Source organism: Siphateles boraxobius, unplaced genomic scaffold (genome assembly GCF_051911475.1).
Source record: "Siphateles boraxobius isolate OS27281-9 unplaced genomic scaffold, OSU_SipBor_1 13, whole genome shotgun sequence".
In the NCBI taxonomy this organism is placed as follows: domain Eukaryota; kingdom Metazoa; phylum Chordata; class Actinopteri; order Cypriniformes; family Leuciscidae; genus Siphateles; species Siphateles boraxobius.
In genome coordinates this window covers 3,026,531-3,038,496 of record NW_027508733.1, presented here as the reverse complement: position 1 = coordinate 3,038,496, position 11,966 = coordinate 3,026,531, and positions in this window count along the sequence as shown.

The following is an 11,966-nucleotide window of genomic DNA, read 5'->3' as shown; positions in this document are numbered from 1 at the left end:
GCTCTAGAAGCTCTTGGGTGCTTACAGAGGCTCACTCTCAGTTAGCACTTTTTTACAGGACAAATAATTATAATAACTTTATAGCTAAATAAGGAGTCAGGTGCCAACTCCTGTGGCTTCCAAGATTATGAATTTTTTATGAATTTTTTTTTTTTTTTACAAAAGTTAAAGTTTTATCTCAGTTAGAAACCCCCTACTTATAATATGGACAATGCTACCATTTCTATATAATTTTGGGAGGCTCAGCCTGCATCTAAACGGAAAACTTGCCTTGCGATCAAGCAAAACTTGCATACCCCCGCTATAAACATTTCCCACCCCAGAAATTATCCCTGACCCTGCTTGCCACCCGGTGATTTTTTTTCTAGATCTGCCCCTGGTCACATGTGAGGATTTCTTACACACTGAATTTCTTTCCAATGAAATCTGCTATTATTGTGCTGCTTGTGACTGCTTTGTCATAAACATGGAATCTACTGAGCTAACAAAAATAAGAATGCAATGCAAATATAAATTTCAGACCACCTGCTCCATCAAGAGGGAATACAGGCCCTGGTCAAAAAATAAAAATAAAGTTTAAGTTGATAACCTGTTATCAGACTTCTTAACTCCCACACGTTCACATCCACAGACTCATACACACACATAAGGACTATGTCTAGCAGCTAGTAACCTGTGAAGTACATAATACCATTTCTATCATTGTTCTATTATATTTATGAGCTGGATGCATTTTTCCTGTGTAAATTTTAGTCTAAATGACAATAAAGTTAGTCAACTAGGCACCCTAAACAACTAGGCCCCTTCTAGAAACTGACCTGGTGGACACTTGAATAAGCCTGTTGGGTAACACTTTATATTACGACCCGCAAACAACTGCGTAAGTACACCGAAATTACGGTGTACGTTTCTGTAATTATAGTGTACTTATGTGTAGGTATAAGGAAACAATATGTTATGTTTTGGGTAATAAAGGGGTAACAAGCAGATATACAACCTGCAAAGAACTTCTTAAGTAAACCGAAATTACGGTGTACGTTTCTGTAATTATAGTGTATCTCCGTGTAGGTATAAGGGAACAATATGTTAAGTTTTGGGTAATAAAGGGTTAAAACCAGATATACAAGCAAATTATTTATAATGTAATTATTTTAAAACTAACAGGTACCTATTCTGTTAATATATTCCAGGCAAAAATTGTGCATCTGTTGTACAATTTTTATCACATTTCTGGCAAAATATGTTCTTGTGCAATGTAGTTACAGGGTAATTTTGACATCTGTGGGTTGTAAATTAAACATATATATATATACTCATATATATATATATATATATATATGTGTGTGTGTATAAATAATATATATATATATATATATATATATATATATATATATATATATATATATATATATATATAAACTTTCACATTGCATTGCAATGACACTTAAATGTCAGGGCAAATATACTGTGTAATTAATTCTTGTTACCCCCTTGTTCTGTGTAGTTACAGGGTAAATACTTCGAATTTTTTTTTGAAATGTTTTTGTAAAATAAAAGTCAGAAATTAAATGGGATCCTTTATTGTATATTTACTGCACTTACCCTGTAACTACACAGAACAAGGGGGTAACAAGCACCACTTTAATTTACAGCCCACAGGAGTTACACTTACCCTGTAAATACACAGTTGAAACGGGTAACAAACACTACTTGTAACAATACGAAACAACACTATTTGCACAGTAATTTCTGAGAAAGGTACTCTACTAAAACAAAACAAAAAAACGTTTTAATTACACAGTATATTTGCCCTGACATTTAAGTGTCATTGCAATACAATGTGATAAGGTAAGTACTAAGTACTACATGGTACGTTCTAAACTAAAATCATAGCAGAAACTATTTTTTTTGGCTTAACGTTAAGTAGTTTAGTAAGAAAAGCCAATAAATTCAATTTTTATCATACTGTGCATACATACAGCCATATATATATATATATATATATATATATATATATACACGTTTAATTTACAACCCACAGATGTCAAAATTACCCTGTAACTACATTGCACAAGAATATTTTGCCAGAAATGTGATAAACTTTTATATACAACAGACATACAATTTTTGCCTGGAATATATTAACAGAATAGGTACCTATTAGTTTTAAAATAATTACATTATAAATAATTTGCTTGTATATCTGGTTGTACACCTTTATTACCCAAAACTTAACATATTGTTCCCTTATACCTACACGGAGATACACTATAATTACAGAAACGTAGACCGTAATTTCGGTGTACTTACGCAGTTGTTTGCGGGTCGTAATATAAAGTGTTACCGCCTGTTGTTAGAAACTGTGTTTGATAACTACTTTACCTGCATTATTATACAAATCTAATGGTCTCTTTGCTTTTAAAATACTTAAACAAATATAATTGTATTGGACTCTATTATAATCATCCACTTGGATGACTAGGCACATTTAGAAACACAGCTGGAAATACACTGTGTTTACAGCACGACTGTGGAAGTTCCAGCGTGTTGTAGAGGCTCTGGGAAGTCTATGGGCAACCACTTGGTCAAGCACGGGGATTCGCTTGGGTGACCTGGAGAAAAAAAGTTGAAAATCCTGCAAGATCGGGAAAAAAAATGCAGATTTTGGGGATGTGTGACGTTGCCTGCTGCGTGATCAGAGGTGGGCACAAATACATCAAAAATTATTTTGTTACAAACTACAAATACTGGCTCATGAAATGTAACAAAATAAAATACAAAATACTGATGTGAAAAATGTATTAAAATAAAATACAAGTAATTAGTATTTTGAAAATACAAAAATACTCCCAAAATAATCTTAAGTCTTTTTTTTTATTACTGAAAGGTCAATAACACAAATAGTAGCAATAACACAAATATGAGAAATGTATAAATTCAAAATGGCGAAGTAGCAAAATAAAAAAGTATGGGCATTTCACTAAATCTCTAAAGGGCCTGAAATAGCTCCCTCTGACATAAATGGCATGTATAGCTAAGTTCACATCAATGGTGTGGTAGGCTGCCCTTAATAGCAAAACGTGTTTGATGTAGGCTATACGTAGCCATATTATCACCGTTACTCTACTCGTGCCTAAAACGACAAGTTCGGTATTTTACACTTAAAGCCCTGTTTTAAGATCCTTTCTGATGAAATAGAACGGTTAAGATTGAAATTTGGACACATGCTGCTGTCTCGAGAATTTTTGGTTTCTGTGTTCTGTCTCTGTCGGCGGAGTAATACCGTTAACTCACAGAACATCCAATACAAGTCAATGGAGTTGGACAAAAACTACGATAAAACCTGTTGGAAAGCATCTTTTGCAGATTTTTGTGTAAAAATAACAGACCGAGAATTTTCGTCACAAAATCAAAATTCCATTTTAATCATAATATATTTGATTAATCATATTAATCATAATATGTGTGGGTTTGTTTTACACACGAGACTTTAACTGCCCTGACCGCGACCGCTTGCTTAGCATGGAGATTTCAGTGGAGTTATGACAGACGCGCTGTTTCATAATAGGTAGGGCCTATGATGTCCTTTTATGAATGACAACACAGTGCATTGATCTCATAAGGCACAATTATTTCCTTTCAGTGTGCAATATGTGTGTGTGTAGACTGTATATTTTTCACAAAACACTTTACCTTAATGCCGTTTTTAAGAGTTCAAAACTCATTCACTTCTTGGAGGGAGCCCGTCTACAGGGTGTCACGTGATTTTCGTGCATCTAACCCATGATCTAACCTGGACATTGCCATTGCCAACATCAGACCGAAAATATGGCAAAATCATTTACTATGGTGATTTTTCTTAAGTATTTAAGTATTTGAAATACTCTAAATACACTCCCTCAAAATATTTTGTTACAAACTACATTTTATTTTTTCCACACCTGCAAAATACAAATTACAAAATACACTAAAGTAATTAAATACGTATTTAAAATACATTTAATTGAAATACTGCCCATGTCTGTGCATGATGTGATTCAGCTGATGCACGTAACAGTGGATGTAATGAGCATTTTCGTGGACATCCATTACCTTGCGCTGTACTCTGCCGGTGACTACCCTTATTACATTAGCTCCGTCATAAACTTGGCCGATAAGTTTGGCTTTTTGTGCGTCTGGAAGTGTGATGCTTAGCCTTTCCAGAAGCGCTGCAGAGATGGTGTCTGGCATTCTGGACCATAATGACCGAGAAAAATCGATGTTGTTGCCGTCGATGTAACGTAGCACAAGCACCAGGTGGAAATGTCAGTTGTCTCATCGGCTTAAATCTGCGCGCTTTACTTCCTCCAGAATGTAACCCTTTAGCATTGACACTATACTAACGGGCAATCATAATAATTATATCAAATATAAACAAAATATTTTTATCACCATCAAATGAAAAACATTTTAGTATAATATCAACTTCTTCAGAGTTAACAGGAATCATAGCTTTTCTTTGTAAGTAATTACTGAGTTCTCTCCAAAATATTTGGGTCTTGGGACACTTCTAAAATAGATGATTAATAGCCTCAGGGGAAATTTTTACAAAAAACACAAATATCTTCAGTGTTCACTTTAAAACGCTATACAACAAGTGACTTTACTATGACTACATAAGAGTCCATGAAAGTAATGCTTGTTTTGTGGAAAATTACAAGTTTAATGGGCATTTTGTTGATATCATAATCACATTTTAATATGAACTCTATACCACCTTTTTGAAATATAAAGCTATGTACCATATAATTTTTGTAAAAAATTTGGAGCCATTTCATTTTGAATATCATGTTAGAGATCTTAAAATCCAAAACATTGAATTCTCCTTCAAAATTTGACCTACAAATATTTATTTTTTTAATATAGTGTGATTTGTTATTAACAGTAAATTTCAAAAGTTTGGTTTCTATCATTTTAATTAATGAGGGGGATACATCTAACACTTGAGCAGTATAAATCAAACTAGATAAACCCTCAGCTTTAACCAGTAACACACGACCAGCTAAAGCGATATCTCTCATCATTAGCCAAGAATTCAGTTTCTTTTCAAATGACTGAATGATAGGAGTCAAATTTAACCCATTCCTGACTTCTTTACTTTTAGATATCTTGATACCTAAATATTTGACAACTTATTTCAGGGGAATTTTGCATACTGCTGTAAAGTTAAAGGAACCTAAAGCCTTAAGCTCACGTTTATTAGCTCCCGTTACTTGTTTTTATTTCTACACACTTCCTCCAGGTTCTCGTCACGTGCTTCGCTGAAGCCCCGCCCACAGTGCTGACTCTTCACTTGTGGTCTCCTCTGATTGGCTGCGTGTCCAGCCAATGAGTCTCAGCCGTCTGTGCAGGAACACAACCGAGCCATATTTCACTGAGCATTAGCTCGAGCAGCGTTCATTATTAAATCAGGATCTTAATCTTAATATAAATCCTTTAACAGTGCAGATGCTTTATATCTGCACTGGCTTTCACTGTACATGCAGATTTCTATTTTAATAGTTTTGATGGGGTGGTGATGGCGCAATGGATAAGACACATGCCTTTGGTGTGAGAGACTCGGGTTCGAATCCACTGTGAGACACCAATGTCTCCCTGAGCAAGACACTTAACCCCTAGTTGCTCCAGAGGCGTGCGACCTCTGACATATTAGCAATTGTAAGTCGCTTTGGATAAAAGCGTCAGTTAAATGTAAAATGATGTGTTTTACTGATTATTTCACGTCATCTGAGCTTCACCACTTTGAGTGCCAGTCGGCCACAACGTCCTGTAGATCGAATCGATAGCCATCACTATGTGATAATGTGTTATGTGCATGCCAGGTTAAAGAGATGTGTTTTTACTCTAGGTTTAAACTGACAGAGTGTGTCTGCTTCACAAAGCTAGGAAGACTATTCCAGAGTTTGGATGCTAAATAGGAAAAGGATTTACCGCCTGCAGTTGTTTTTGATTTTTCAGTTATTATCAACTGGCCAGAGTTTTAAGACTGCAGTGGACGTGAAAGACTATAAAGTGATAAAAACTCTCTCAAGTACTGAGGAACTAAACCATTCAGGGCCTTTACAGTAACAACATAGGCAAACATTATACATGTGATTTACTGGTTTTTGTGTCAAATGGACCCTGCAATGGTTTTTCTCTTTTATTTTATCTGTACAAACATCTGTGTGTCTGGTTTGATCTGTCGGAGGATAAACAGCTTCTGCTGGATGTTTGTCGTCTCTGTGCGTGTCAGTAGTTTGTGGCTGAAGCGTTTCTTCATTTTCTCTCCTGCTAATAAGAAGCTCACAATCTTCCACTCCACACAAAACATCTTTACACTGAAATAAAGTGAATCCATCAACAGACAAATAAGAGTCACAGGTCAGAGGTTAAATATGATTGACAGCTCACAGCACTAAATAACACAGTAGATAAAGATATCTAAATCAATATTTCACTCTTCTGCTGTTAGTTTTCATTCACGGCCAGAATTCATTTGAAAATGTAAGATCAGCAAAAGCTTGTTGATTTTCGTGATGTTAAAGGAGACGGATGTGTGAGCGGAAACTAACTGAGGTTGGGGGAGGATTCACACACAACCTGATAAATATCTCAGTTCAGTCTTTCAGATCAATCTGAGTGTTTCAGACATTAAGAGTTACTATTGTGGGCTTTTCACTGAACCGATAAAGAAAATGTTTCTCAAATTAGTTTTGCTCTGTTTGTGTTTGTGGCGTTTGATTGGTGAGTTTTAAATGTGTTTTTATGACTTCAGTTGTTTCAGTTCTGATACCATGTGATAAATTACTGGTTAAATTAGTTAGAGAGGATCAACATTCACTGTTATTCTCATATAGAAATAATTGAACTGTGATTTTACTGTCAGATCAAGTTTGAATTCAGCTCTAAACTCAGTAATTATGGATTGAATAATATAAATATAAAGCTCAGATAATCAACAGCATTAGTTTTAGTGTGACGTTAAACATTAAAGTAAAAGTGTATTTTTTAGTTATTGTTCCATATATAAATAAATTCCTCTTTTCATTCATCATCTTTTGCCTTTTTACTGCTGCAGGATATTATTAGTTTCACATTTCAATTATTAAAAGTATTTTAGTGAAGCTTCATCAAACCAGCATCAAGTGATTTAAAGCTTTAATCTGTGAAAAACTCTGTTCTTCAGGTGCTATAGTGGAGTTTGTTTATGAGGGAGATTCAGTCTCTCTAAACTCTGATCTTACTGAAATGAAGGATGATGATGTGATTCAGTGGAGGTTTGGACATGAAAAAACATTAATTGCTGAAATCAATAAACGGGCCGACAGAATCACTGTATATGGTGATGTTCTTGATGGGAGATTCAGAGACAGACTGAAGCTGCACAATCAAACGGGATCTCTGACCATCACAAACACCAGAACTGAACATACAGGAGTTTATATACTACTGTTCAACAGTGAGATCAAGAGATTCATTCTCGCTGTTATTGGTGAGTTCAAAAACGTTTACACCTGTTTTTTAATGAAATTTTTTTAATTAATTCATACACGATTTAGTTTTTGTTATTTTATATTGTTTATTTTTCGCTGTAAATTTTAAACCATCCAATTTAGTAAACCATTTTAAAGTTATTTAATAGTATTAATCTGTGACCAACCCTGTTTCTGTTTGTTCCCTTTCGAGGGAACTTGCGATGCATCGCCGACGCCTTGGGAACGGCTCCTCGTGATTTCGTCTGAAGCACGCATGTCAACTAGTCCAATGGAAAGAATGAGTGTCACGGGCGGTTGACGTCATGACCAGGAAAGGATAAAAGCACATCCGGTGCAACCGGCGCTAGCTTTTGTGCCACAGCAAAGCGTTCTGTGTCAAAACTGTCTGTATATTTATTGTTGCCTGTCACAGATATGAAGCTCTAGCATAAGATAGCTACTTACACATGTCTGAGTTCGCAGATGCTGACGCTTCAATTTACCCTCATCCCCCCACCAACACCAGGATGGTCCCTTCCCGTACCTCACAGGGAGTTGGCTGTGCCCCTGCCTTCGTCTTCACCCTGCCCTCGTTTACTTACGGGTGGGGATACACACAATTTTTAAGTAGTTTGTTTGGGAGTGGACCATGCTATGTCAGCCTTCGTGGGGGCTGACTGCCAACATTGTGAGCGTCTCCGCATGCTCCGCTCCCGCCTTTCCCTGTTCGATCAAACTGGTCAAGTTTGCGAACCTCAGGGTACTGCCAGCTCTGCCTTATCTCCTCCCTTACCCGAGGGATCCAGTGCTCTCTTGCCGGTGTCGGAAGCCCGCCCTGGTGCTTCTTCTGCCCGGGGAGAGAGCCCAATGCTTCAGTGCTCTAGCTCCGAGGAGCTAGATGTGCTGAGCGTTGGTGAATGTGACACAATCATAAATAGGGAAGAGGATTCGCCATCTCTTTCCCCTGCATATGAGGAGCTTGTGGAGGTGATAACTCATGCTGTTGATAAATTCCATATTGATTGGCCAGCAGAGAATAAAAGTGCTCGTCCTAAAAGGAAGTTAGACGAGCGCTTTTTAACATCTAACCTTTCATCTCCATCACGGGCCCTTCCATTCTTTCCCGATCTACATAGTGAGCTATATAGATTGTGGAATAGACCATATTCTTCATGTCTCTTCAGTCCCCAAGTGCATACATATTCAGATATAAGGGGACTGAAGGAATATGGTTATGGGTCGATGCCCCCTGCAGAACAGACGCCCGCGAGCTATCTAACTCCTGGTTCAGCTTTGTCCCTGAAAGCTCCCGTGTTGCCCTGCTGAAAACTGCTGAAAACAACTTCTAATTTAGTGGGCAAAGCTTATATGGCACCAGGTCAAGCTGGAGCCTGTCTTCACACTATAGCAGTGCTTCAAGCCTATCAAGCAGACCTGTTGGGGGATATGCCACAGACCATCTATCAGGGCTACGAAGGAGACCGCTCGTGCCTTTGGGCGGTCTATGGCAGCCCTCGTAGCTACTGAGAGACACCTATGGGTTAATTTAGCTGAAATAGTGCATTTCTGTTAGATGCCCCTCTTCTCCCTGGTCTTTTTGGCGACTCAGCGGTGATCACTTCTGTACACTGTGCCTGTTCCACTTCGGGGTCCTCAGGGGACTGTTCTGCCAACCCCGCCACCCTTGGTGCTTCGGGGCGCAGCGGTCCCCAGCGAGCTCTTGGCTCAGCGTCAACTCGACGTTGTGTCAGACTCGCACCCTCTGAGGGGGGTTCAAAAACAGTCAATTCGGTTGTTTCCTGCCAGGATGCTTCAGGTCACCGAAGTGTCTGTTACAATAACACCAGAGGCCAGTCTCGAGAGACTGGTACCCTTAGTAAATTTTTTGACAGAGTGGAAAAATCTGCCGAATATATCTCCATGGGTCCTGCAGATAATAGAGAAAGGTTACAGAATCCAGTTTGGTTCTCCTCCACCTCGTTACAACGGGGTGTTACTCACGTTAGTACACCCCAAGCAGGCTCTGGTAATGGAGCAAGAAGTAGAGTCTCTATTAGCGAAGGGAGCTATAGAGCAGGTGTACTCAGCTACTTTATTGTTCCAAAAAAGGATGGAGGGTTGCGTCCCATCTTAGATCTTCGTCTGTTGAATCGTGTAGTCATGAAACTCAAGTTTAAGATGCTCACACTCAAACAGATCGTGACCCAAATCAGATCCGAGGACTGGTTTGTCATGATAGATTTAAAATACGCTTATTTCCATGTCTCCATCCTCCCTCAGCACAGGAAGTTCCTGAGGTTTTCTTTCGGGGGCAAAGAATACTAATACCGGGTGCTTCCAATTCGGTCTAGCTCTTTCACCCGGCACGTTCATGAAGTGCCTAGATGCAGCTCTGGCCCCGCTCAGGCTGCAGGGCATACGCATTTTGAACTCCATTGTCGACTGGCTGATTCTGACCGAATCAGAGCAGACAGCGGTTCGGCATCGAGATCACATGATGAAATTGGGGTTGAGACTAAATGCCAAGAAGAGTGTTCTTTCTCCATTCCAGAGAACCACTTTCCTTGGTGTGGTTTGGGATTCAGTCACGAGGCGAGCCACTCTATCACCCGTTCGTATAGCTGCAATCCTCACAGCCACAAAATAGTTGAAGCTGGGCCGGTCACGCACTGTGAAACAGTTTGAGAAACTGTTGGGCCTCATGGCAGCAGTGTCCAATGTGATACCCTTTGGCCTACTGTACATGAGACAGTGGTGGCTCAGAACCAGAGGGTTCTCCCTGAGGGGAAACCCACTTCGTACGATAATAAACTGCCTGGAGATGATGGCAGTCTTCAGTACATTGAGACATTTTCTCCCAGACCCGAGGGGCCATCATGTGCTCGTCCGTACAGACAACACATCGATGGTCTCTTACATAAATCTTCAGGGGGGTCTGCGTTCGCGTCCACTCTGTAAACTGGCACACCAGATCCTCCTGTGGTCCCTAGGGAAGATACTCTCTCTGAGGGTAGTGTATATCCCAGGGTCCCAGAATATTGGAGCAGACACCCTGTCGAGGCAGGGGCTGAGGCCAGGGGATTGGAGACTCCACCCCGGGGCGGTGGAGCAAATATGGGAGTTTTACGGCCAAGTACAAGTGGATCTGTTTGCATCTCAGTACACGACGCACTGTCCACTATGGTTCTCCCTTACTCACCCAGCTCCCCTGGTGGTGCAGAAATGGCTGATTTCCTCCTGTTGCTCTGCTCCAAGGAGTTCTTGAGAGAGTCCGCCAGGATGGAATAAGTCTACTGCTACTGCTAGTAGCACCACGCTGGCCGAGTCGAATTTGGTTTGCAGACCTTATTCATCTCCTCGACGGCCCTCCCTTGGAGATCCCAATCAGGAGAGACCTTCTGTCTCAGGTTGGGGGCACAATATTTCACCCCCGACCAGAGATTTGGAAACTATGGGTTTGGCCTCTGAGGGGGCCCAACTTATAGAGAGTGATCTCTCAACTGAGGTTGTTAAGACCATTCTTAGCTCCTGACCTCCAGCTACGAGGAAATTATACGCACTAAAGCGGAGAGTTTTCACGTCTTGGTGTCACCAGCATCAGTGGGATCCAGTTAACTGTTCAGTTAGTACAGTAATTGAGTTTCTCCAAGATCGCTTTGCATCAGGTTTATGTCCTTCTACCTTAAAGGTCTACATGGCGGCCATTGCAGCTTTCTATGTCCCGGTGGGTATTACATCTTTGGGTCGAGACCCGGGAGGTTTTATAGCCTGGACCTGGATGCTGCACCAGGTTCTCAGGTGCTGTTTACTTAGATTGCCGACAGTTTCACAAACAGGCAATTTCACATCTGGCATATTGGGTATTCTCGTTTCCAAGGCGTTTGTCGACGCAGCGCGAGTTCCCTCGAAACGGAACGTCTCAGGTTACGACTGTAACCTTAGTTCCCTGAGAAGGGAACAAGACACTGCGTCGCCCTGACATACTTCCTGGATCCCTGTGATCGACTTTGCTTCGGCTTTTGAAGCTAGCGCCGATTGCACCAGATGTGCTTTTATCCTTTCCTGGTCATGATGTCATCCGCCTGTGACGCTCATTCTTTCCATTGGACTAGTTGACATACGTTCCTCAGACGTAATTACGCGGATGCGTACCCAAGGCTTCCGTCGACGGAGCTTCTCGTTCCCTTCTCAGGGAACTAGGGTTACAGTCGTAACCTGAGACGTTGTCTGTGTTTGACAGATGAAGTGAAGTTAGTGTCAGTGATTGAGGGAGATTCAGTCTCTCTAAACTCTGATCTTACTGAAATAAAGGATTATGATCTGATTCAGTGGAGGTTTAAGAACACTCTAATAGCTGAAATCAATAAATGGGCCAACGGAATCACTGTATATGATGATGTTCTTGATGGGAGATTCAGAGACCGACTGAAGCTGGACAATCAAACTGGATCTCTGACCATCACAAACACC